Raw genomic sequence first — 27,983 nt, forward strand, 5'->3', positions numbered from 1 at the left:
TGAGATTTCAGTTATCGCTCAGCAATCACCTGTGATATCAGAAACCGCAGCCGCCATCTATTCCTGAGAGTGCGATCCCTATATGGAGAACACGCACATAAACCGGCAGTTCAGGACTCAGCTCGTTTTTGGGAAGATTTGGTGGCTCTGAAAAGAGCCTTTGTGTTGTGGTTGGAGCCCGGGAAGATCTAAGCTCTCTCCCCACGGATCCTGCGGGCCAACTGGATGTCTTTGGGCATGATTGTTACCCTCTTGGCGTGGATGGCGCACAGGTTGGTGTCCTCGAACAGTCCCACCAGATAAGCCTCGCTGGCCTCCTGCAGGGCCATCACCGCGGAGCTCTGAAAGCGCAGATCAGTTGTTAAGGGGTTAAGTGTGACAAAAGAATTGGAAATCAGGAAGGGGGCAAACGCTTTTTCATACCACTGCATATCACATAGTAAAGAACAAACACCCCAGAATAACAAGACCGTATGTAACACCCCAGAATACTGAGACCGTATATAACGACTCGAAAGTACGGGAATGTATATAAAACACCAGAATAATGGGATCGTATATAAGACCCCAGAATACCGAGAATGTTGTGAATTTGCTTTCTGGCCTACCTCTGGTTACTACTAGTGTTGAGCGATACCGTTCGATACCCAAAAATATCGTATCGGATGGTATCGCCCGATACGAAAAAAAAATCGGGTATCGCCGATTCCGATACCGGAAGTCCCATTCAAGTCAATGGGACTTCCGGTATCGGAATTAAAAAAAGGCCTTTATTTCCTTGTTGGCTAATTCTACATAATTGAAAACAAATAAGAATCATGTAGAATGTATTGTGGGAGGTGGAGGAGACATTAAAGGCATAGTGGTTTATTCAAATCACATGGCACAGCATTAAATCCAATTTTTTTTTTCAAGACGTTCGGAGTTAAAAAGATATTGACTATGTTAACCTTTTTTATATTTAGTCAGATATGTGTGTTTCACAACTTCCTTGCTCTTCACCTTCTTTTGTACTTCTCCCACACTTTCTCCTTCATGATCCGCAGCAGTAGCATTTTTTTCATCAACTGTTTCTTCACCTTATTCATCTTCTTCTTCTTCATCTTCTCCCCATTAATTTTTTTTTTCCATTCTTCATATTCTTCTTATTCAGCTATTATTAATTTTCATATGCTATTTCTTCATCTTCTTCCTATTCTTCTTTTTCTTCATTTTCTTATGGTGACAGGCATTCCTGTAGTACTTATCTATAAAAGTTATAAGATTACACCTTACGTTCTGCCTGTCACAAAAGATTTACAAAAGGATTTGTCCGCGTTCAGTTTGGCCTGCAGCAGCAGGCATTTTCCAGGGGCACCACGAGGAGGAACGGACTCACCCCCATTTACTGCTTAGTCTTCTGCTTATAATTTTGATTTCTTCTATGCTGATTTTTTGTCTTATGCTTAATGTTCTTCTGCTTTCTGTTCTTCTGCTTCTTGTTCTTCTGTCTTTTGTTCTGTATCTTGGTGGTTGTCTTCATGTTCTTTGTCCTCTTGGTCTTATTATTTAGGGTCATATTTCTGGTCTTCTTTGGTGTGGTCTTCAGGGTCATCGTCATGGAGATCAATAAGGATTACCAAAGACAATTTCAAAAAGCTTGATCTTGGAAATGTAGCAGAAGGTACAAGAAGGCTGAGAAACTGGCGAGAACCAGCAGACAGTGCTGGCACCCGGATGGGTAGCAGAAGGAACAAGAGCCAATGGCACTACCGAGGACCAACTGACGGTGCTGGACCACGGTTACTAAGCAGAAGGTACCTGTGCTAAAAAGCACTACCAAGGACCAGCTGACGGTGCTGGACCTCGGATACCGAGATGGAGGCACCTAGGCCAAAGGCTCTGGCGAGAACCAGCAGACAGTGCTGGAACCCGGGTGGGTAGCAGAAGGTACCCATTGAAAGCAAAGTAGCCAGGCCGCAGTTACCGAAACCCACAGTCCTACAGGGGGTCCATGTCCCATTGGCACTACGGATCCAGCCTTCAGTGCCAGTTCCCGCAGCCCACATAGGAGTCACCTAAACTGCAGGCACCGTAGAGTCGGCTAACCCGGCCGCAAGACGACAGGACAACGGATTGGTGGCATAGTGACCTTGACACTACCCGGAAACAGCAGGCGTGCTGGAACCCGGGTGGGTAGCAGAAGGTACCCATTCAAAGCAAAGTAGCCAGGCCGCAAGCCTGCCGCAGTTACCGAAACCCACAGTCCTACAGGGGGTCCATGTCCCATTGGCACTACGGATCCAGCCTTCAGTGCCAGTTCCCGCAGCCCACATAGGAGTCACCTAAACTGCAGGCACCGTAGAGTCGGCTAACCCGGCCGCAAGACGACAGGACAACGGATTGGTGGCATAGTGACCTTGACACTACCCGGAAACAGCAGGCGTGCTGGAACCAGGCTGGGCAACAGGGAGTCCCCGTGCCAAAGACACTGCCGAGCACCAACTGGTGTTGTTGGAGCCCAGGGACAATCATGGTGTAGGCCGAGGCCTACTTGGTGGCAGTTTTAGATTGCTTGTAGGCTACAACAGACTGTCAACGTGCTCCAATTAGGCATCTGTCTCCACTCTGTTTCCATGATTTCACGTGACTACCAACACCGCCAGTTTATGCGTACAGTAGCCGTCTGCCCAATCCACACGTGTTCCTGTGTTACTGGTGTTCTGTAATGTCAGCAGATCCCCTGATGTTTGTCTGCCACTGTCTCCTGCTCTGTCCACATTCCCACCGCTTACAGTGGGAAGGTGGACAGCGCAGGAGACAGTGCCGGACACACATTGGGGGATCTGCTGACGTAACAGAACCCCAGTAACACAGGAACACGTGTGGAATGCGTGGACGGCAACTGTGAGCAGGAACTGGCGGTGTTGGAGGTCAGGGGAAATACTAGAGACAGAGTGGAGACAGAGGCCAAATCAGAGAATTTTTAAATCTGAAGTAGTTACAATTTGGAGGCAGCAGCAGTTTGCCCTCCACACAGCAGGGGATCAGCTGACGTTACTGAACCTCACTTTCACATGAACGAGTGTGTTTTTCTGTGTGGACAGCACTTCCGAGCACCAACAGGCGGTGTTGGAGCCCAGTGACAATCATGGTGCAGGCCGAGGCCTACTAGGAGCCAGGTGTAAAGCTGAGGTATTTTGACTTTGGAGGGAGCAGGACACTTTGCCCTCCACACAGCAGGGGGATCAGCTGACGTTACCGAACCCCACTTTCACATGAACGAGTGTGTTTTTCTGTGTGGACGGCACTTCCGAGCAACAACTGACGATGTTGGAGCCCAGGGATAGTCATTTTGTAGGCTGAGGCCTACTTGGAGGCAGTTTAAGATAAGACGTTGTTTGAATTTGGAGGCAGCAGCAGTTTGCCCTCCACACAGCAGGGGATCAGCTGACATTACTGACCCCCACATTCACATGAACAAGTGTCTTTTTCTGTGTGGACAGCACTTCCGAGCACCAACTAGCGTTGTTGGAGCCCAGGGAGAACCAGGGTGCAGGCCGAGGCCTACTTGGTGGCAGTTTTAGATTGTTTGTAGGCTACAACAGGTTGTCAACGTGCTCCAATTGGGCATCTGTCTCCACTCTGTTTCCAGGATTTCACGTGACCACCAACACCGCCAGTTTATGCGTACAGTAGCCGTCTGCCCAATCCACACGTGTTCCTGTGTTACTGGGATTCTGTAATGTCAGCAGATCCCCTGATGTGTGTCTGCCACTGTCTCCTGCTCTGTCCACATGTCCACCTTCCCACTGCAAGCGGTGGGAATGTGGACAGAGCAGGAGACAGTGGCAGACACACATTGGGGGATCTGCTGACGTAACAGAACCCCAGTAATACAGGAACACGTGTGGATTGCGTGGATGGCAACTGTGAGCAGGAACTGGCGGTGTTGGAGGTCAGAGGAAATTCTAGAGACAGAGTGGAGACAGAGGCCAAATCAGAGAATGTTTAAATCTGAAGTAGCTAACATTTGGAGGCAGCAGCAGTTTGCCCGCCACACAGCAGGGGATCAGCTGACGTTACCGAACCCCACTTTCACATGAACGAGTGTGTTTTTCTGTGTGGACAGCACTTCCGAGCACCAACTGGCGTTGTCGGAGCCCAGGGAAAATGAGGTAGTAGGCTGAGGCCTACTTGGAGCCAGGTGTAAATCTGAGGTTGTTTGACTGTGGAGGGAGCAGGACACTTTGCCATACACACAGCAGGGGATCAGCTGACGTTACCGAACCCCACTTACACATGAGCGAGTGTTTTGTCTGTGCGGACAGCACTTCTGAGCACCAACTGGCGGTGTCGGAGCCCAGGGAAAATCAGGTAGTAGGCTGAGGCCTAATTGGTGGCAGTTTGCGATTGTTTCTAGACTACTACTAACTGTCAACGTACTCCAATTAGGCCTCTGTCTTCACTCTGTTTCGAGTATTTCCGCTGGCTTCCAACCACGCCAGTTGCTGCTCTGAAATGCCGTCTGCACATCCACACTTGTTCCTGTGTTACTGGGGTTCTGTAACAGCAGCTTCTCCCTAGAGGTGAGTCAGGCAATGTCTCCTGCTCTGTCCACATTTCCACTACAAGTAGTGGGAATGTAGACAAAGCAGGAGACATTGCCGTGCTCAACTCTGGAGATGAGCAGATGTTACAGGACCCAGGTACCACAGGAACAAGTGTGGATTGTGCAGACGGCACTTGACAGCAGAAACAGGCGGTGTTGTAGGCCGGAGGAAATACTCAAAACAGAGTGGAGACAGAGGGCAAATCAGAGAACATATTAAATCAGAGGTAGTCAGAAGTTGTAGGCAGCAGGAGAGTTTGCCGTACACACAGCAGGGGATCAGCTGACGTTACCGAACCCCACTTACACATGACCGAGTGTTTTGTCTGTGCGGACAGCACTTCAGAGTAGAGTTGAGCGAAACGGGTCGAAAAAATTCAAAAGTCGCCGACTTTTGGCAAAGTCGGGTTTCATGAAACGAAACCCGACCCTAGGATGAGGTCGGCCACGAGGTCGGCGACTTACGCGCCAAAGTCGCGTTTCAAAAGTTTGTTTTGCGCTCTTTCAGCCAATCAGGATCCACGGACACTGTGGGCAACGTGATGACCTAGGCACGGGTCACCACCATCTTTCAGAAGGGCATGCAAGTGATTGGCTTGCTTTGGTGGGCCTCACAGGGGGTATAAAAGGGCGTGCACGCCGACCGCCATCTTACTTCTGCCGATCTTAGTATAGGGAGAGGTTGCTGCTGATTCTGTAGGGAGAGCATTAGGATGGGAAGAAGACAAAAAAACTGCTTCTGCTGCTAGCGATTTGGCCTGCACAACACACAAGTCACTGTGTGTGCAGTGCAAGGGGAGGCTATATTGTGGTGTATCAGTGGTGTTGGTTGTTGGGCTGCCTTCTAAGGCTTCCTGACACGCTGGCATTGCTGTTTACCCACTGCTCCACAAACTGCTTTTTTAAAAGCAATCCAATCTCCCTTATCCTCTAGTCACTTTTGTCACAGCTGTGCCATCGAGCCTGTCACATAGCGCTCAGATATCAGTGGGCCTCACACAATCCACAAGTGTCCAGTGTCCAAAAGTGTGCGCAGAGATTCAAAATTTCCATTATCCTCTCGTCACTTTGGTCACAGGCAGCTGTGCCATCGAGCGTGTCACATAGCGCTCAGATATCAGTGGGCCTCACACAATCCACAAGTGTCCAGTGTCCAAAAGTGTGCGCAGAGATTCAAAATCTCCATTATCCTCTCGTCACTTTGGTCACAGGCAGCTGTGCCATCGAGCGTGTCACATAGCGCTCAGATATCAGTGGGCCTCACACAATCCACAAGTGTCCAGTGTCCAAAAGTGTGCGCAGAGATTCAAAATCTCCATTATCCTCTCGTCACTTTGGTCACAGGCAGCTGTGCCATCGAGCGTGTCACATAGCGCTCAGATATCAGTGGGCCTCACACAATCCACAAGTGTCCAGTGTCCAAAAGTGTGCGCAGAGATTCAAAATCTCCATTATCCTCTCGTCACTTTGGTCACAGGCAGCTGTGCCATCGAGCGTGTCACATAGCGCTCAGATATCAGTGGGCCTCACACAATCCACAAGTGTCCAGTGTCCAAAAGTGTGCGCAGAGATTCAAAATCTCCATTATCCTCTCGTCACTTTGGTCACAGGCAGCTGTGCCATCGAGCGTGTCACATAGCGCTCAGATATCAGTGGGCCTCACACAATCCACAAGTGTCCAGTGTCCAAAAGTGTGCGCAGAGATTCAAAATCTCCATTATCCTCTCGTCACTTTGGTCACAGGCAGCTGTGCCATCGAGCGTGTCACATAGCGCTCAGATATCAGTGAGCCTCACACAATCCACAAGTGTCCAGTGTCCAAAAGTGTGCGCAGAGATTCAAAATCTCCATTATCCTCTCGTCACTTTGGTCACAGGCAGCTGTGCCATCGAGCGTGTCACATAGCGCTCAGATATCAGTGGGCCTCACACAATCCACAAGTGTCCAGTGTCCAAAAGTGTGCGCAGAGATTCAAAATCTCCATTATCCTCTCGTCACTTTGGTCACAGGCAGCTGTGCCATCGAGCGTGTCACATAGCGCTCAGATATCAGTGGGCCTCACACAATCCACAAGTGTCCAGTGTCCAAAAGTGTGCGCAGAGATTCAAAATCTCCATTATCCTCTCGTCACTTTGGTCACAGGCAGCTGTGCCATCGAGCCTGTCACATAGCGCTCAGATATCAGTGGGCCTCACACAATCCACAAGTGTCCAGTGTCCAAAAGTGTGCGCAGAGATTCAAAATCTCCATTATCCTCTCGTCACTTTGGTCACAGCTGTGCCATCGAGCCTGTCACATAGCGCTCAGATATCAGTGGGCCTCACACAATCCACAAGTGTCCAGTGTCCAATAGTGTGCGCAGAGATTCAAAATCTCCATTATCCTCTCGTCACTTTGGTCACAGGCAGCTGTGCCATCGAGTGTGTCACATAGCGCTCAGTAGAGTTGAGCGACTTGTTTTTTTAGGGTCGCGTTTCGTTTCGTGAAACCCGACTTTTCCAAAAGTCGGGTCGAGCAAGATCGTCCGATTATAGGGAAAAGTCGGGGTCGTCCCGAAACACGAAACCCAATGTAAGTCAATGGGGAATAAAAGTCGGCAGTGAGAGGAGGACAGGAAACACACCTACAGTGCCCATTTGAATGCCAAAAGCATCAATTCTTCTTACTTAAGCTTGTCAACCTTAATTAACTTCATAATACAAGTTACGCACTGAAAAATGGGGGTTATTTGGCTAAAGTTGTGGGGGGGGGGAGGGCTGGCTGCAGGTTTTCATGTGCCCTGGGCGAAAGAGCGCCCCTTTAACACATACCACAACTCATCATGCTCCGATACGGCAGATAAATAGCGGTATAGTACAATGAAAAATACCTCACTTTTTACATCTCATGACGAGGCCCATCTATTTCTCCATACAGAATCATTGGTCCCATATAATGTTTGAAACAGTATATGATGAGCTCCACATAATGCTACAGTATATGTTGGTCCCCATGGATGAAGCTCCACTGTCTTGTGGGCCCAAATAATGCTCCAAACATAATGGGCCCCATTTCTAATGCTCTAGTGTATAATGGGCCCTGTAAATGCTGCTCCAGTGTCTGATGTCCACCTTTGGAATGTTCCAGTGTATGGTGGGCCCCATCTATCATTCTCCAGAGTATAGTGCTCCCCAAAAATTGCTGTCCCAACATTGAAAACAATCAAATAAGTCTCCTCGCTAGGGTATCCCTGTACTTGTCTGGACAGGTGCTGTAGCTTGCTTAACAGCTCGCCAGCCGTTCTCACGCCCAGTATGGATTGCACGTGATTGCACAAAGGTTAGAAAGGGTACCGTATCCCTGGATAACATGTATGGATAGCGTACACATTCAAAATATATGTCTCAGGAGGCAGGCTCAGACGGTGTTAGGCCCAGTATGGATTGCACAAAGGTTAGAAAGGGTACCGTATCCCTGGATAACATGTATGGATAGCGTACACATTCAAAATATGTGTCTCAGGAGGCAGGCTCAGACGGTGTCAGGCCCAGTATGGATTGCACGTGATTGCACAAAGGTTAGAAAGGGTACCGTATCCCTGGATAACATGTATGGATAGCGTACACATTCAAAATATATGTCTCAGGAGGCAGGCTCAGACGGTGTTAGGCCCAGTATGGATTGCACGTGATTGCACAAAGGTTAGAAAGGGTACCGTATCCCCGGATAACATGTATGGATAGCGTACACATTCAAAATATATGTCTCAGGAGGCAGGCTCAGACGGTGTCAGGCACAGTATGGATTTGACGGCCCAGATTACACAGCGGAGGAGCAGGGAGAGGTAAAGATTGCAAATGCTGGGGCCCTGCCCAAGCAAGGGGGGCCCACTCGTGGGCGTCGGTACTGGCACTGGGCCCCTCATAGTACAGCGGTGTGTCTGACGGCGGGTGTGCACCACCACCGTCAGAGACACTTGATTGCACTATGAGGGACCCTGTGCCAGTGCCCGCGCCCAAGAGTCGGCCTACCCACCTGTCCAGGGCAACGGCACTCGCACGGTGTCGTGCGGTAGGTGGTGACCCCGGCCATGGGGGGGAGGCAGCACAGTTAGGGAGTTTTAGAAAGTGGCATATGTTGATGTTGGACATTCAGCTGATGCAAAAGGCGAAATAGGTGAAGTACCAGGAAGAGGTGGACCAAAGCAAGCCATTTTTCTGTCACCCTATGTGTCATCAGGGGAAGGTGGGACAAAATCCTTGGAAACCCATGCGTGGTTCATTTTAATGAAGGTTAGATCAGCCACATTTTGGGTTGACAGACGGGTCCTTTTTTCTGTCAGGATTGATCCAGCTGCACTGAAGACTCTTTCCGATAGCACACTTGCAGCTGGGCAAGCGAGCTCCTGTAAGGCATATTGGGCCAATTCAGGCCAGGTGTCCAGTTTAGCGGCCCAATAGTCAAAGGGGAATGACCTGTGTGGGAGAACATCGATATGGGAGGAAAAGTAGTTTGTAACCATAGTTGACAACTGCTGTCTCCTGTCACTTTCCATCGATGCAGTATTACCAGTTGTGTGAGCGGTATTTGAAAAATCAGTCCACAACATTGTCATGAAACCCCTGTCTCCAACACCACTTCTGCTGTGTGCACCACGAACACCTCTGCCAAGCTGCCCCCGGCCCGTACGGCTCGTGTGAGAACCATCACCGCTGCTGTGTGCTGCGAATGCCTCAAGCAACCGATTTACCAGAGTTGCTTCTTTATTAGCCAATATTAGGTCAAGGTTCTCCTGTGGCATGATGTTTTGTAATTTGCCTTTATAGCGTGGATCCAGGATGCTGGCCAACCAGTAGTCGTCATCGTTCATCATTTTGGCAATGCGGGGGTCCCTTTTTAGGATCCGCAAGGCATAATCTGACATGTGGGCCAATGTTCCCGGTGTCAATGATGCACTGCGAGTGCTGGGTGGAGGAGCACTTTCTGGCAAATCCACATCCCTCCAGTCACGCACAAACCCTGTACCAGACCTTGCCACGCCAACATTTTCACTTGCCCCACGAGATGCATCCTCCTCCCCTAAGTAATCATCCCCATCATCCTCCTCCTCCTCCTCTTCTTCCTCCACCTCGTCCAGGAGAGGTCCCTGAGCAGACAATGGCTGAATGTCATCAAGGATTCCCTCCTCCTCTTCCTCAACATTGGCTGCAGACGCCTGCTCCTTAAGGTGCGTCAAAGTTTGCATGAGCAGACGCATAAGTGGGATGCTCATGCTTAGGATGGCGTCGTCTGCGCTTACCAGCCGTGTGCATTCCTCAAAACACTGAAGGACTTTACAAAGGTCTTTCAGCTTCGACCACTGCACGCCTGTCAACTCCATGTCTGCTCTCAAAGTGCCTGGCCGTGTATCCTCCCATAAATGCATTATGGCCTGCCTCTGCTCGCACAGCCGCTCCACCATGTGCAGGGTGGAGTTCCACCTTGTTGCAATGTCGATAATGAGGCGGTGGTTGGGAAGGTGGAGCAATCGCTGCAGCTTCTGCATACGAACGGAGTGTACAGGCGACCGGCGGATGTGCGCGCACAGTCTTCGCACCTTCTGGAGCAGGGCTGTTAACTCCGGATAATTTTTGAGGAAGCACTGCACCACCAGGTTCAAGGTGTGAGCCAAGCAAGGTATGTGGCTGAGTTTTGAAAGGGCTATGGCTGCCACAAAATTACGGCCGTTATCACTAACTACCTTGCCTGCCTCAAGATGTACACTGCCCAGCCATGACTCAGTTTGTCGCTTCAAGTACTCGGCCAGCACCTCGGCGGTATGTCTGTCGCCCACACACATCATCTGCAACACAGCCTGCTGACGCTTTCCACTAGCTGCTCGATAGGGGGACACATCGTGTGCAACAGTGGCAGCTGCAGATGGAGTGCTCGTACGACTGCGCTCTGTGGACGAGCTTTCGCTTCTGGAGGAGGAGGAGGAGGAGGGTGGAACGCCTACAGCCAACTGTTTCCTATACCGTGGGCTAGGCAGCACTGTCCCACCACCGCTGTCCCCTGTGGACCCTGCATCCACCACATTAACCCAGTGCGCAGTGATGGACACGTAACGGCCCTGGCCATGCCGACTGGACCATGCATCAGTTGTGAGGTGCACCTTTCCGCTCACTGACTGCTTGAGTGCATGGACAATGCGGTCTTTCACATGATGGTGGAGGGCTGGGATGGCTTTGCGAGAGAAGAAGTGGCGACTGGGTAGGTCATAGCGTGGTACTGCATAGGCCATGAGTTCGCGGAAAGCTGTGCTTTCCACCAACCGAAAGGGCATCATCTCAAACGAGATTAGTTTGGCAATGTGGGCGTTCAAACCCAGTGTACGCGGATGAGAGACTGAGTACTTTCTTGACCTACTCATAGTGTCTGGGAGGGTGAGCTGGACTTGAGAGCTGCATATGGTGGAAGTAGCGGTGGACAGGGCGGACTGAGAGAGGGTTGATGATGGTGATGGAGTTGGTGTTCTTTCTGATGGCCTAGAATCAGTCTTTCGTTGATATAACAGTGGGATTCCCTGACTGCTGTGGCCTTGCAACGACACCTCAACATTTGCTGCTGTGCTAACCGGGGGGCTTACAGTGGGGGAAACAATGTAGCGTTGCTGACTACCTTCGTTGTGATCAGTTGCACATGTGGCACTTGAGGTTTGGTGTTGTGTCCACGCTTGCAAGTGCATGCTGGTTAAATGTCTAAGCATGCAACTGGTATTCAAATTTTTCAGTTTTTTCCCTCGGCTAAAGGTCTTTGCGCACTTCTTACAGATAACCTTGGCCTGATCATGAGGATTTTGTTCAAAAAAGTGCCACACTGCACTCTTCCTACTTTGGCAGACATTTTGCGGCCTAGCACGCTGTGATCTTTTGACCCTCTGGACAAGCTGTCCAGCAACTCTTTTGATGTTTGGAACCTGTCTTTGGAGTGCTCCGGGCCTGCCAGATAACAGCTGTTGCGATGTCGATGTCTGCTGTGGATGCTCCTCATCTGAGCTATTGGAAGCAGCACCCTCTTCCCCCAATGGATGCCAATCTGGGTCAACAACTGGGTCATCCATCACCTCCTCTTCTATGTCATGTGCACCTTCCTCTGTGTCACCGTGTATGGTGGTATAGTGTGCGGGAAGGGGCACCTGAGTCTCATCAGGGTCAGAATCTGGCTCTGTACACTACGAGGACAATGTAGTGCTCTGAGTGAATGTACCAGCAGAATCATCCATCAGCGGCTGTGCATCAGTGCACTCCATGTCAGATTCATCTTGGCCTGGGTAATTCACCATTTCACTTGATAATCCAGGCATGGTATGTGAAAACAGCTCCATGGAGTAATCAGTAGTATGGCCTGCATCATCCTTCAATCTTGGTTGGGGTGAAGGACACAAGGAAAGGTGTGGTTCATGAACATGAGCCTCCAATGACGACTCAGTGCTTTTACTTTTTACAACTGAAGAAGAGGAGGCGATAGAGCTGGAGGCTGAGTCAGCAATGTAAGACAAAACTTTTTCCTGATGCTCTGGCTTTAAAAGCGGTTTGCCAACTCCTAGAACACTAAGCGTTCAAGGCCTTATGTAGCCAGACGATGACGCAGGCTCAACACCTCCTGCATTCGGTCCTATTTTGCTCTTGCCACTACCATCAGATCCACCACCATCATTACCAGCTGCCAACCCCCGCCCAATTCCACGGCCTCTTCCACCAGCCTTCCTCATTTTTGGTAGAAATGTAGACAAAATCCAACAAACTATATAGTATGTAAAACAAGGTACAAGGTGTCTATAGGACAGGGGAGATTTTGAATTTCTGCACACACTTTTGGACACTGGACACTTTTGGATTGTGTGAGGCCCAATGAATATTTGAGCGCTATGTGACAGGCTCGATGGCACAGCTGTGACCTAAGTGACTAGAGGATAAGTGAGATTTTGAATCTCTGCACACTTTTGGACACTGGACACTTTTGGATTGTGTGAGGCCCAATGAATATCTGAGCGCTATGTGACAGGCTCGATGGCACAGCTGTGATCTAAGTGACTAGAGGATAAGTAAGATTTTGAATCTCTGCACACTTTTGGACACTTTTGGATTGTGTGAGGCCCAATGAATATCTGAGCGCTATGTGACAGGCTCGATGGCACAGCTGTGACCTAAGTGACTAGAGGATAAGTGAGATTTTGAATCTCTGCACACACTTTTGGACACTGGACACTTTTGGATTGTGTGAGGCCCAATGAATATCTGAGCGCTATGTGACAGGCTCGATGGCACAGCTGTGACCTTAGTGACTAGAGGATAAGTGAGATTTTAAATCTCTGCACACACTTTTTGACACTGGACACTTTTGGATTGTGTGATGCCCAATGATTATCTGAGCCCTATGTGACAGGCTCGATGGCACAGCTGTGACCTAAGTGACTAGAGGATAAGTGAGATTTTGAATCTCTGCACACTTTTGGACACTGGACACTTTTGGATTGTGTGAGGCCCAATGAATATCTGAGCGCTATGTGACAGGCTCGATGGCACAGCTGTGACCTAAGTGACTAGAGGATAAGTGAGATTTTGAATCTCTGCACACACTTTTGGACACTGGACACTTTTGGATTGTGTGAGGCCCAATGAATATCTGAGCGCTATGTGACAGGCTCGATGGCACAGCTGTGACCTAAGTGACTAGAGGATAAGTGAGATTTTGAATCTCTGCACACACTTTTGGACACTGGACACTTTTGGATTGTGTGAGGCCCAATGAATATCTGAGCGCTATGTGACAGGCTCGATGGCACAGCTGTGACCTAAGTGACTAGAGGATAAGTGAGATTTTGAATCTCTTCACACACTTTTGGACACTGGACACTTTTGGATTGTGTGAGGCCCAATGAATATCTGAGCGCTATGTGACAGGCTCGATGCCACAGCTGTGACCAAAGTGACTAGAGGATAAGGGAGATTGGATTGCTTTTAAAAAAGCAGTTTGCGGAGCATTGGGTAAACAGCAATGCCAGCCTGTCAGGAAGCCTTAGAACGCAGCCCAACAACCAACACCACTGATACACCACTATATAGCCTCCCCTTGCACTGCACACACATTGACTGGTGTGTTGTGCAGGCCAAATCGCTAGCAGCAGAAGCAGTTTTTCGGTCTTCTTCCCTGCCTAACGCTCTCCCTACAGAATCAGCAGCAACCTCTCCCTATGCTAAGATCGGCAGAAGATGGCGGTCGGCGTGCACGCCCTTTTATACCCCCTGTGACGCCCACCAAAGCAAGCCAATCACTTGCATGCCCTTCTGAAAGATGGTGGTGACCCGTGCCTATGTCATCACGTTGCCCACAGTGTCCGTGGATCCTGATTGGCTGAAAAAGAGCGCAAAACAAACTTTTGAAACGTGACTTTGGCGCGTAAGTCGCCGACCTCGTGGCCGACCTCATCCTAGGGTCGGGTTTCGTTTCATGAAACCCGACTTTGCCAAAAGTCGGCGACTTTTGAAATTTTTCGACTCGTTTCGCTCAACTCTAATCCTAACTACTCCGGTTTTTGCCTACCGCATGTGTGCCACTGAGTCCCTGTGTTGCTAACAGGCTCAGCGTTACTTTTCTATTTTTTCCTGGAGCAGCTCTGTGCACTTAACAGAGACTGCTTGATTGCACCTGGGTGATATAGAACCCTGTGCACATTACCGCCACAATGCTCTGTGTCTTCTAGCTGCGGTTTTTCCATCTGCCGCACGGTGGACCCCGGGCGGCGAACACGTTTATTTATATTTTTTTAAGAGTGTTCCGCCGCCGTAACACCCGGTCCCAGACCAGATCCAGGACGACCTGGCCAGCCGCTGCAATTGCGGTACACCGCAGGGCCTTCCCAGGTGGAGGCACATCCGACATACCTGGGGCCTCCTGGCAGTGCGTCCTGTGCTCCGGTGCAGGTGGTGATGGAGCGGATGGTAGCTCTGGGTCCGCGGGGGCTTCGGTCGGGACCTGCGCAGCCACAACAGGTCCGGGCGGGCGCACGGTCTCAGCTCCCGGGTCCTCCGATGACTTCTTCGGGCGAGCGGGACGCAGCCGCACGGACAGCGTGGAGGTGAAAGTTATCGCTGGCGGGGAGTGGTCTGGTGCGGCAGCGGCAGGTACCGATGGAGAGGGTACCGCTGATGTAGGCCCCGCCAGGGCGCGCTGCCGTCTCAACCTCTCCAGCGCTTCCCTTCTTAGCTGCAGACGGGTAGTCAGTTCGGTGATTTCGTCTTGTAGCTGCCGGCAAATGATGCCAGCTTCAGGGTTGGAGCCGTGAGCCATGGCGCCGGGGGCTTGCACTTCCCCGCGCTCCGCAGGCCTCCTTCCATCACTCTCCAAAATGGCGTTCTGGCGTTCTTCTTCTTGCTTCGCCCTTCTGCTCGCCACTGGCTTTCTCTGCCCCTCCTTCCGGGGGCAGCGTCTTCTTCCCGCGCCTCCAAACCAAGCCAGTACACGATCCCCTCGGGGAGTGGGCCATGCATCAGTCACATAGTAATTCAGGCAGGGACAGCCCAAGACTCTTCGCGGTCTTTTCTTAGGACCTCCCACCTCTTCACGCCCTTCTTCTCCGCGCCAGTGGCCATTTCTAATGTCCATTTTACAGTCTATTAAATTTGGTCTTCTGCACATTTTCAAAAGTTGTTAATCCAAGGCACACAGAACCCGATGGCATCGGGTCTCGTCATCCTGTTCCATGGCATCGGGTCTCGTAATCCTGTTCGTGACGCCAAAAATTGGGTCGCCCTCGCTTCTCCCAGGGCTGCGGGGTACTCGGTACCGGGCCGGTGTCAAGGCGGGAATGTGTCACAGCAGCGGTGACCCGGTCCGTGGCCCTGGGCGCCCAATATCAATGGCGGTGATATTAATGGTGTTAAAGTTTATATGACTAGTTCGTGATGCCACCCGTGGTATTTGGCAAGTGAGGTGTTAGCCAACACTGCGTGCAGATCCGCTGGGACTGATGGTGTGGTGCAGCAGAGATGGTGTAGCTCCCCACAGGTGGAGCTGTAGTCCCAGGGCAGTGTAGGTGCAATGGATGAGGAGAGGCACAGAATGGTATGGAGGCTGGTACCCTGGTGTAGTGGTGCGGGAATAACTGGAGGACACCAGAGTATGCGGTTCCAAAGCTTTACTCACTGTTTGCAGTTCACACAACTGCCTGCCTCCGTACCGTGTTCTCCAGGTCAGGGCTCCAGCCAACCTCCAGGCAGGATAGGATTCTCCCTACCACACTCCGCCAACATGTACCTTCACTGAACGACTCCTCCAATGCGCCTTTAGGTGCGAAGCACTCCAGTACTTAGTTACCCTGGAATGCCTCTCTCTAGGTGTTCCTAGTCTTTACTTGTATGACAGACAGCTGTAGCCTGCTCGGGGACTCCTCACTACGTCCCGCCTCTCTATTCAGTTGCTGTTGTGTCCCAAGTCTATGATGGGAGCAAGCCGTTAGCGGCTCACTACTCCTCCGAAGTCTGTTGCCGGACATTAAGTTCCAATCCACCTCGGGGACCGGGCCCCGGCCTTTGCGCTCTCTGGACTGGAAGGGTGCTCTCTCTTTCTCAACCTGCTTCCCACTGTCCTTCTCTTCTCCTTCGTTCCGATCTGTTCTCTCTCTCTTATGGAAGGTTAGGTTATCAATCTTATCAGTCTCTCTCTCTGGTCTTTCTCGTGCCAGCAGCCGAGATCACTGGGGCCTGCTGCAGCATGTCCCTCAGACACCTATCTTCTCTCTTCTTTCTCCTCTAACCAACTAACTAATAACTTTCACTCTTCCCTCTCTTTTATATCTAACTCCACCCGCCTCCCCAGCACCTCATGTGTTACTAAGCCAGGGACCTCAAAAGGCACCCTATGACCTTTCCAGCATAAAGCATGGATGGGTTCCTGCTGATCTATCCTGTGTGTGGGGTGCAGGTGTTGGAATGCGGAAAGGAGTTCCCAGCCTACCTGGATAGTGGGGCACTACACCTTAGGAGAAGGTGCAGTACCTCTGTGGCAACTGAAGCCTCAGGGGCGCCACAGCAACAACAGAAGGGTCACGTGACTCTACACCATTTTCCTCCAAGCTAACCTTCAAGGGGGAGCTGGAGTTCGGTTCCTCCACTCTGGCGGTGGAGGTTTGCGTGGATTCTGGAGAGGAGGATAATTTTATGTCCTCAGCCTTCGCTCTTCTGCACGTGATGCCATTGGCCAGGTTACCATTAAAATGAACCATGCATGGGTTTCCAAGGATTTTGTCCCACCTTCCCCTGATGACACATAGGGTGACAGAAAAATGGCTTGCTTTGGTCCACCTCTTCCTGGGACTTCACCTATTTCGCCTTTTGCATAAGCTGAATGTCCAACATCAACATATGCCACTTTCTAAAACTCCCTAACTGTGCTGCCTCCCCCCCCCATGGCCGGGGTCACCACCTAGCGCACGACACCGTGCGAGTGCCGTTGCCCTGGACAGGTGGGTAGGCCGACTCTTGGGCGCGGGCACTGGCACAGGGTCCCTCATAGTGCAATCAAGTGTCTCTGACGGTGGTGGTGCACACCCGCCGTCAGACACACCGCCGTACTATGAGGGGCCCAGTGCCAGTACCGACGCCCACGAGTGGGCCCCCCTTGCTTGGGCAGGGCCCCAGCATTTGCAATCTTTACCTCTCCCTGCTCCTCCGCTATGTAGTCTGGGCCGTCAAATCCATACTGTGCCTGACACCGTCTGAGCCTGCCTCCTGATGTATAGACATATATTTTGAATGTGTACACTATGCTATCCATACATGTTATCCGGGGATACGGTACCCTTTCTCACCTTTGTGCAATCACGTGTAATCCATACTGGGCCTGAGAACGGCTGGCGAGCTGTTAAGCAAGCTACAGCACCTGTGGTTTGCACACGTAAGTTTTTCATTTTTCAGGAATGACGGTTAGGCCTAATTCCGTAACTGCGGTTGACCTGCACTTACTTGGAAATCATCGTTCGCGGGTAATAATTGTAATCACAGATCCCCATCACTAACGTTGTTCAGCGGGTTATCTGCACCTGTAAGCGACAAACGCTGGCCTTTTCAGTGTAGCGCTCATGCAGCCACGGACATGTAAGGGCATGACACCAGTTATTGGCCAATCTCATGTGCCAGAGCCTCACGTGTCCCTCTAGTAAGCCGGACTCGGACCGCGGGGCATGACGGAGTCTCGTTCGTTAACGGAATTAAGCTTGCAATGTGTGCATCTTTTCTGTAGCTGGCATGGTTGAGGTTTCCCAGGTGGAGTCGAATTAAACCATAGGCTCCACTCCTGGTGGTGCCCTTCTGGACATTCCTTTAAGGTTCAGCTTTGCAACCATACTGCCCACGTAAAACAAACACTTTGCCTTCATGAACGCTGTTTGGAGGGTCATGACTCATGGGAATAACGCCGCCCAATCAGTTAACCTGCTAGAGAGATCCTTCGTTGCTCCCAAGCATGACATCACACTCCCTAGGAGGAAGGTAATGCCACTGTGGCGACCGTACTCCTGGGGGGCGACACAAGTGCACTGATGCCCAGCCACTGCTCGATGAATCTGCTGGTACATTGACCCAGACCACTACATTCCCCTCGCACGCTACACGGCCTGAATCTGACCCTGATGAAACTCAGGTTACCCTTCCCATATACAGCTCCATCTTACACGGTGACAAAGAGGAAGCTGCAGATGAAAGTGCAGGTTCGGCCCACCCGCCATCAGACACACCACCGTACTATCAGGGGCCCTGTGCCAGTGCCGTCGCCAACGAGTGGGCCCCCCCCTGCTTGCTCAGGATCACAGCACTTGCAAGGTTGAAATACTGTGCAGTGAGATGGAAGATGGGGACGACGAGGAGTCTAGACTAGTACAGGGATTCCCTAGCGAGGAGACTTATTTGATTGTTTTCAATGTTGGGACAGCAATTTTTGGGGAGCACTATACTCTGGAGAATGATAGATGGGGCCCACCATACACTGGAACATTCCAAAGGTGGACATCAGACACTGGAGCAGCATTTACAGGGCCTATTATACACTAGAGCATTAGAAATGGGGCCCATTATGTTTGGAGCATTATTTGGGCCCATAACACAGTGGAGCTTCATCCATGGGGACCAACATATACTGTAGCATTATGTGGAGCTCATCATATACTGTTTCAAACATTATATGGGACCAATGATTCTGTATGGAGAAATAGATGGGCCTCGTCATGAGATGTAAAAAGTGAAGTATTTTTCATTGTACTATACCGCTATTTCTCTGCCGTATCGGAGCATGATGAGTTGTGCTATGTGTTAAAGGGGCGCTCTTTCGCCCAGGGCACATGAAAACCTGGAGCCAGCCCTCCCCCCCCACAACTTTAGCCAAATAACCCCCATTTTTCAGTGCGTAACTTGTATTATGAAGTTAATTAAGGTTGACAAGCTTAAGTAAGAAGAATTGATGCCTTTGGCATTCAAATGGGCACTGTAGGTGTGTTTCCTGTCCTCCTCTCACTGCTGACTTATTCCCCATTGACTTACATTGGGTTTCGTGTTTCGGGACGACCCCGACTTTTCCCTATAGTCGGCCGATCTTGCTCGACCCGACTTTTGAAAAAGTTGGGTTTCACTTAACGAAACTCGACCCTAAAAAACCAAAAGTCGCTCAACTCTAGCGACGACACCTCAACATTTTCAGCTTGTGGTGTGCTAACCAGTGGGCTTACAGTGGGGGAAGTGATGTAGCATTGCTGACTACCTTCATTCGGAGCAGGTGCACATGTGGTACGTGAGGTTTGGTAGTCCGTCCACGCTTGCAAGTGCATGGTGGTTAAATGTCTAAGCATGCAACTGGTATTCAAATTTCTCAGTTTTTTCCCCTCGACTAAAGGTCTTTGCACACTTCTTACAGATTACCTTTGCCTGATCATTAGGATTTTGTTCAAAAAAGTGCCACACTGCACTCTTCCTAGTATGGAAGACATTTTGAGGCATTGCACGCTGTGCTAATTTGACCGTCTGGCCAAGCTGTCCTGCAACTCTTGGTTTTTGTAACCCGTTTTTGGACTGCTCCGGGCCTGCCAGATAACAGCTGTTGCGATGTCGATGTCTGCTGCAGATCCTCCTCCTCTTCTGAGCTATTGGCAGCAGCACCCTCTTCCTCCAATGGATGCCAATCTGGGTCAACAACTGGGTCATCCATCACCTCCTCTTCAATTTCATGTGCACCTTCCTCTGTGTCACCATGTAAGGTGGTATAGTATGCGGGAAGGGGCACCTGAATTTCATCAGGGTCAGATTCTGGCTCCGTACACTGCGAGGACAATGTCGTGCTCTGAGTGAATGTACCAGCAGAAAAATCTAGTAGTGGCTGTGCATCAGTGCACTCCATGTCAGATTCATCGTGGATTGGGGAATTCACGATTTGACTTGATAACCCAGGCATGGTATGTGAAAAGAGCTCCATGGAGTAATCTGTAGTGTGGCCTGCCACATCCTTCACTTTTGGTAGGGGTGAAGGACACAAGGAAAGGTGTTCCTGACCAGGAGACTCCACTGACGACTCAGTGCTTTTATTTTTTGAAACTTCAGAAGAGGAGGCGATAGAGCTGGAGGCTGAGTCAGCAATGTAAGCCAAAACTTGTTCCTGAAGCTCCGGCTTTAAAAGCGGTTTACCTACTCCCAGAAAAGGGAGCCTTCGAGGCCTTGTGGAGCCAGACAATGACGCAGGCTCAACACCTCCTGCCTTAGGTGCTATTGTGCTTTTGCCACTACCAGCAGATGCACCCCCACCAGTACCAGCTGGCAACCCCTGCCAACTTCCACCATACAGTCATGGTCAAAAGTTGAGAATGACACAAATATTAATTTTTACAAAGTCTACTGCTTCATTTTTTCTAATGGCAATTTGCATATACTCCAGAATGTTATAAAGAGTGATCAGCTTAACAGCAATTACTTGCAAAGTCAATATTTGCCTAGAAAATGAACTTTATCCCCCAAAACACATTTCAACATCATTGCAGCCCTGCCTTAAAAAGACCAGCTAACATCCTTTCAGTGATTGCTCCATTAACACAGGTGTGGGTGTTGATGAGGACAGGGCTGGAGATCAATCTGTCATGATTAAGTAAGAATGACACCACTGGACACTTTAAAAGGAGGCTGGTGCTTGGCATCATTGTTTCTCTTCAGTTAACCATGGTTATCTCTAAAGAAACACGTGCAGTCATCATTGCACTGCACAAAAATGGCCTAACAGGGAAGAGTATCGCAGCTAGAAAGATTGCACCTCAGTCAACAATCTATCGCATCATCAAGAACTTCAAGGAGAGAGGTTCCCTTGTTGCCAAAAAGGCTCCAGGGCGCTCAAGAAAGACCAGCAAGCGCCAGGACTGTCTCTTAAAAGTGTTTCAGCTGCGGGATCAGGCTACCAGCAGTGCAGAGCTTGCTCAGGAATGGCAGCAGGCAGGTGTGAGTGCATCTGCACGCACTGTGAGGCGGAGACTCTTGGAGCAAGGCCTGGTCTCAAGGAGGGCAGCAAAGAAGCCACTTCTCTCCAGGAAAAACATCATGGACAGACTGATATTCTGCAAGAGGTACAGGGAGTGGACTGCTGAGGACTGGGGTAAAGTCATTTTCTCTGATGAATCCCCTTTTCGATTGTTTGGGACATCTGGAAAACGGCTTATTCGGAGAAGACCAGGTGAGCGCTACCACCAGTCTTGTCTCATGCCAACTGTCAAGCATCCTGAAACCATTCATGTGTGGGGTTGCTTCTCAGCCAAGGGCATGGGCTCTCTCTCAGTCTTGCCTAAAAACACAGCCATGAATAAAGAATGGTACCAGAATGTCCTCCAAGAGCAACTTCTCCCAACCGTCCAAGAGCAGTTTGGCGATCAACAATGCCTTTTTCAACATGATGGAGCACCTTGCCATAAAGCAAAGGTGATAACTAAATGGCTCAGGGAACAAAACAGATTTTGGGACCATGGCCTGGAAACTCCCCAGATCTTAATCCCATTGAGAACTTGTGGTCAATCATCAAGAGACAGGTGGACAAACAAAAACCTTCAAATTCAGACAAAATTAAAGCATTGATTTTGCAAGAATGGACTGCTATCAGTCAGGATTTGATCCAGAAGTTGATTGAGAGCATGCCAGGGAGAATTGCTGAGGTCCTGAAGAAGAAGGGTCAACACTGCAAATATTGACTTGCTGCATTAACTCATTCTAACTGTCAATATAACCTTTTGCTACTCATATGATTGCAATTATATTTCTGTATGTGATAAAAACATCTGACAAACACACATAAAAACCAGAGGGCAGCAGATCATGTGAAAATATAATATTTGTGTCATTCTCAAAACTTTTGGCCATGACTGTACTTCCTCATTTTTTTGAAAAATGTACCCAAAATACCACCAGCTATATGGTACAAGGTGTATATAGTATTGGGGAGAATTGGAATCTCCCTAGAGATTTTAGGAGGCTGACAATGATGCTCTCAGTCCAAGTATGGCAGCAGGCAGCCTAATAAGCAGGACTGCTGCACACAAAAGTGTGGAAAAATGAACGCTTGGTAACTGTGCAGAAGAGAGGAAGAAAAGTACTTTTGCTTTTAAAAAGGCAGTTTGCTCAGCAGTGTGCAAACAGCAATGCAGCTATCAGGGAGCCTTGTAAGGCTGGTTTCACATTAGCGCTTTTGTGCGCAGCGCATCGTGCGCACCCGTGCGCATGCGCACTGCGCACCTATACTTAACATGACGTGCGCATGGTCTTGCGCATACTTGCGTTTTCGTGCGCATGCGTTTTTTTGTCTTTTGCGCCAGGCGCGCCAGACGCAACATGTTGCATTTTTGGTTCCGCCCTGTCTCGTCAAAAAAACGCATGCGCACGCTTGCGCACGGAATGCGCAAAAACACCACATTGGAGCCTATGGGAACGCATGCGTGCGCATGGTCTTGCGCACGCTTGCGTTTTTTTGCGCATGCGTTTTTGAGTTAAACAAGTCTAGAATGTTCTCTAGACAATGGAAAAAACGTCACACTTAAAAACGCATGCGCATAAAAAACGCCAACGCATGCAAAAAACGCATGTAAAACGCAAACAACGCTGCGTTTTTTTTACACATCAGCGTGCGCATGACGTTAAAAAAACGCGCATTTGTTTTGCGTTTTTCTTTGCGTTTTTTATGCGCCCGATGCGCTGCGCAAAAAAACGCTAATGTGAAACTAGCCTAAGGCAGCCTAACAACCAACAGAGCTGATGCACAAAAATAGAGCCTCACCTGTCACTGCACACAGTGTTGTACAGTGGAAATCGCTACCAGCAGAAGCAGTTTTTTTGTTCTTCTTCCCTGCCCAACGCTCTCCCTTTATTAGGGCTGGTGGAACGCACCAAATGATAAAGTAGTAGTAGGTGCGTTTGCAGCCGGGGTCCACTGTGCAGAGGTGGTACACTGCTGCTAGACAATGGCGGAAGAATAGAGCAGCGTGAAAACAGTCACACGTGGGTTACGTCACCCAGTGTGAGCAGGAGCGGACTCTGTTAATTCACAGAGCCGCACAACCACTGAACGTGGATGCCGGAGCCTGTTTAGCTCACAGAGCCCGGCCAAAGAGCGCACAGCAAACAGCCACAGAACTCTACCTCAAGGACACGGGGTTAGAGTCCCTCTAGGCCCACTGAGCGCGCGGCGTCGCTACCACGAGCGCCGCTATAGACGCTGACTATGGAGTGCGGAGCACTTGCACTGAGGCGTGCCGAGTCACTGGTGTGGACTAAAGCCTGACGCCAACTCTGACCTACCTACGCCTAAGCGCTAGCAGGCTAGGCTGCATAACACATGCGTACCAAGGGTAGGGTTGAAAATACAGTGTATCCTAGCGCATGGCCGAGCGGCCATGTGAACCTTTTACAGCCACGAGCGTCCGGGACCTTCCTGGCTTCTTCGGTAGGAAGGCTGGATCAGTTTTTATGATCACCCCATCATCCAAAAAGGTGGTATATGGTGGATTTACAGACATTGCCTGCAGCTCGCAGACACGACGAGCTGAGGTTAGGGCCACCAGGAGTACTGTTTTTAGCGTCAGCGCCTTTATTGAGATGGAAGCAATAGGTTCCAATGGAGACGCTGTTCGTGCCCTAAATACTAAATTTAGATCCCAGGGAGCTACCTTAGATGCTAATTTTGAGGGCCTGGATGTAAAGGAGGCCCGAATGAATCTATAGACCCATGGGTGATCAGCCAGTTTTTGATCAAACAATGCACCCAGGGCCGATACCTGCACTTTCAAGGTGCTTGTGGACAGTCCTTTTTCCAGTCCTTTCTGGAGGAACTCTAGGATTTCTTTTATTGGCATTTCCTGGGCTGTCCCAGTCAATTGTTGGCCCATGAACTGCAAGAATTTTTCCCAAATTTTTTGGTATTTGCGTGAAGTTACCTCCTTTCTGCTAGCGAGCAGGGTGGTTACTAACGGGACTGAGAACCCTTTTGCTAGAAGGAGTCCCCTTTCAAGTTCCACGCAGTGAGGTGCAGCCTGTGAACCCTGGGGTGTTCTACTGGGCCCTGGTATAGCAGATTTAGGGTATCTGGGAGGATCCGCGTCTGAGCCATGTGAACCATGCCCTTTTCGGCCAGAAGGGTGCAATCAAGAATATTCGAGCTCTCTCTTGTCGGATCTTTTTCAAGAATACTGGTGTCAATGGAAAAGGGGGGGGGGGAACGCATAGGCCAGACAAAATTTCCACCGGTGTAGTAGCGAGTCCACCCCCTCTGGTTGCTCTCTTGGATTTAGGGAGTAGAACCTGTCCACTTTCCGATTTTTCCCTGGTAGCAAACAGGTCTACTTCTGGTGTGCCCCAGGCAGTGCAGATTTCTCCAAATATTTTTTGACTTAGGGACCATTCTCCCTGGTGTAGTACATGGTGGCTTAAATAATCGGCCAGATAATTGTCTGCCCCCTTTAAATGTGTACCCGATAAGGACAGAAGATTGTTTTCCGCCCATGCGAATAATTCCCTGGCCTCTGCCATAAGGGTTGCCGACCTTGTACCCCCTTGTCTGTTTATGTATGCTATGACTGTGTTGTTGTCGGATAATATGGTGACATGTCTTCCTTGTACTTCTTGCTTTACCAGGGGAAGGGCTCGCCTTACAGCCGCCAGTTCTTTAAGATTTGAGGATGCATCCCTCATTCCGGGTTCCCACTGGCCCTCTAGGGTTCGTTTCTCTGTGTGTGCCCCCCAACCACTCAGACTTGCGTCCGTGGTTAATACTACTGAGTTTTGAGTAGTCCAGGGCACTGATCTGGTTAAATTTTCGGTGCTCAGCCACCATTTTAGTGACTCCCGCACTTGAGGGGAGAGAATGATCTCCCGGTTTAAATTGGAAGGACCCTTCTCCTGCTTGGATAGGATCTGCTACTGTAGCTCTCTCGTATGGGCTTGTGCCCACCGGACCGCTGGGATTGTTGCTGTTATCATGCTCAGGAGCGACATTGCCTCACTTACTGATATGGCTCGACCGGATTGTATCCGTTGTGTTTTTTGTTGGATAGCCCCAATTTTTCCTTTCTGGAAGAATGCACTGCTGTTTTAATGAGTCCAATTGAATTCCAAGGAATTCTTGTGACTGTACTGGAGTTAATTTGGATTTTCTCAGATTGATCCTCCAGCCCAACCTGGTTAATATTTCCAGGACCTTTAACTGCATCTTCGCAATTTTGCTTGTCGTTTGCTATGACCAGGAAATCGTCTAGATAGGGTACTAGCAGGTTATTCTCCCTTCTTATAAAGGACGCTACTTCCCCGATGATTGTTGTAAATATATGAGGGGCTACTGATACCCTGAAGGGTAGGTACTGGTACAGTAGACGAGTGTGAATTTGAGCTCTCTCTACCACCAGTCTTCGATATTGTTGGTGCTCTCCCCATATTGGGACATGGTAATAGGCGTCGTAAGATCTATTACTGCCATGTAGCAACCTGGGTCGAGTAGCTTAACTGCTGACCCCAAGGTCTCCATTTTGAATTTCTATGTTCTGATGTATTGGTTCAGGGCTTTGAGATTGAATATTGTTCTTAGTGACCCATCTGGTTTTGGCGTGAGGAACAGAGTGCTGTAATACCCTTTCCCTTCTTGATGAGACGGGACTTTTATTAGTACCTCTTTTTGAAGGAGGAGCTGGATCTCCTTTTCTAGCATAGCCTGATTCTTTTTGGCTACCCGGGTCACTTTTAGTCTTTGGGGTGGAAGGCTTAGAAAACTTAGTCGTAGGCCCCCGGCTAACAGGTCGGTTACCCACTTTGAGGTGTGCAATGCTACCCACTGATGGACAAAGAACTGAAGCCTTCCCCCGACCACCCTGGCGTCATTGCTTAGTATCGGGTCTCGGGGTGGTTTTACTAAAGAGGAATCCCTTCTCTCTTCCCCTCCATGGTCTGCCCCGTGTGGTCCTATCGTCTGGCCGCCCTTGGCTCCCTCTGTTCCCTGTTCCCACGAAAGGATGAGAGAGCTTCAGTCCACCGGCGCCTAGGGAAGGGGGGTGGAAACCATTTTTTCTTATCTGACGCCTTTTCTAAAATTTCATCCAATGCTTTCCCAAACAAGTATTGACCCTCACAAGGGAAGGCACAGAGTTTAACTTTTGACTGGAAGTCTTCCGACCAGTTTTTTTTAACCAAAGTGCTCTGCAGCCTGAATTTGAAAGGGCTCATGCACGGGCGGCACCATGGACGGAATCTACTGCGGCGTCCACCAGGAATTCCGCTGCCTTCTGTAGGGAAGGTATTGCCTCCAGCAATGTCTCCCTTCGGCATTTATTCTTAATTTGGCCTTTCCCTACAGAAGACATATATAGGGCAATTGTTAATATATTGTGCTGCCTTACAAAGGCACTCACCCGGCCCCTTTCCTAGGTACCCCGGTAGCTCTTCATCCTGCGCGTTCCTCTCAACTTTAGGATCCATTTTCCTTCTGCTGCTGGTCTGGCTCTATAACACTGGAGTCCGTGTGCAGCCTCTCAGGGACCATTGGCGCTTGCCTCGTCTCCCTTTTTATGGAGGAGCGGTGCGCGCTTCTGGGACTGCTCCCGCCCGGAAGTGCCCATTACACCGCTCCCCCGGCATGTGAAGTCACTTCCAGTGCAACCCCGGAAGCCGTCGCCACACAGTCGGTGCCAGGCCTCCCCCGGCTCTGCCTCCCACTGGAGCGGCCGCCGGGGAGTCACACGAGGAGGACACCGCTCACAGCGCCCACCGAGCTGGGCTGACAGGCGCGCGCCACCGCGCCCCGCTGCCGTCCTCTCCCTGTGGACCTCGGCCTCCTGACCGGACATCAGAGGGGGATCCCTCCGGAGGTACAGGCTCTGCCCCAAGCATTCCGGCTGCAGGAAACCAAACTGGGGAGAGAGGTGCCGCCCCCTTCTTATGTCTCTGCTACAGGTTTCCTGTTTCCTGGGGGCAGATACCTTCTCATGTCTGCGGTGCTGTCATGGGGAAGGGAAAAATACGACCTAGTAGGAATAACTGAGACATGGTTAGACGACAGCTATGACTGGGCGGCTAACTTGCAAGGATATGATTTGTTTAGGAGGGATCGTAAAAAAAGGAAAGGGGGTGGAGTCTGTCTATATATAAAGCCCACACTAAGAGAAGATCTACAAGAGGGAAATGAAGAGGTGGAGTCTCTATGGGTGGAGATACAAGGAGGGAAAAGTAATAAAATCCTCATAGGGGTTTGTAATAAGCCACCAAATATAACAGAAACCACTGAGAATGTATTATTGAAGCAAATAGACAAAGCAGCAAATCCAGAGGTGTAGCTAGGGTTTCGGTTCGAGGGGGGCAAAACTTCTGAGTGGGCCCCTAACTAGGTAACGCACCCTAATAGTGGATGTAGGCGATGACTGCGCTGTTACTGAAAATAATCCCTATATAAAGGCCAACGTGGATATTACCGCAATATCGTCAGTGGTAAATACCATTCCTACAAAACATATGTGATTACTGCACAGGTATAGTTGGTGTCTTACCGCTGACGTTCTTTCTGATGGAATCGTTCACTTTTCACGTCTTTTCCATCTGGCCCAGACCGACATGACAACTCCTCCAGCCAAGACTCGGCTACAGAGAATACAACAACGACATGTTTCACCTCTCATATTCCCGCCCCATCACCATCTATTCCCAACCTGCACAAACCCCTCATCCTGCTGATACCTCAATACTGAGCCGCTGCTACCGTATGTGTCCCTATTACTGCACCTGATACCCCAATACTGAGCCGCTGCTGCCATATGTGTCTCTATTACTGCACCTGATACCCCAATACTGAGCCGCTGCTGCCATATGTGTCTCTATTACTGCACCTGATA

At 49.9% G+C, this 27,983-nt stretch overlaps 1 long non-coding RNA gene across 1 annotated transcript; it reads right to left on the bottom strand.

The window, feature by feature from the left end:
* Positions 1 to 137: 137 nt before the first annotated feature.
* On the bottom strand, positions 138 to 27,890 carry LOC141091631 (uncharacterized). The gene is made up of 2 exons (XR_012232550.1): positions 27,642 to 27,890; positions 138 to 341 (listed from the first exon to the last, which is right to left on the bottom strand). It is a non-coding gene; the product is annotated as an uncharacterized lncRNA (long non-coding RNA).
* Positions 27,891 to 27,983: the final 93 nt, after the last annotated feature.

The sequence above is a fragment of the Dendrobates tinctorius genome, unplaced genomic scaffold (genome assembly GCF_039654945.1).
Source record: "Dendrobates tinctorius isolate UK_male_01 unplaced genomic scaffold, ASM3965494v1 ptg000055l, whole genome shotgun sequence".
Taxonomy (NCBI): Eukaryota; Metazoa; Chordata; class Amphibia; order Anura; family Dendrobatidae; genus Dendrobates; species Dendrobates tinctorius.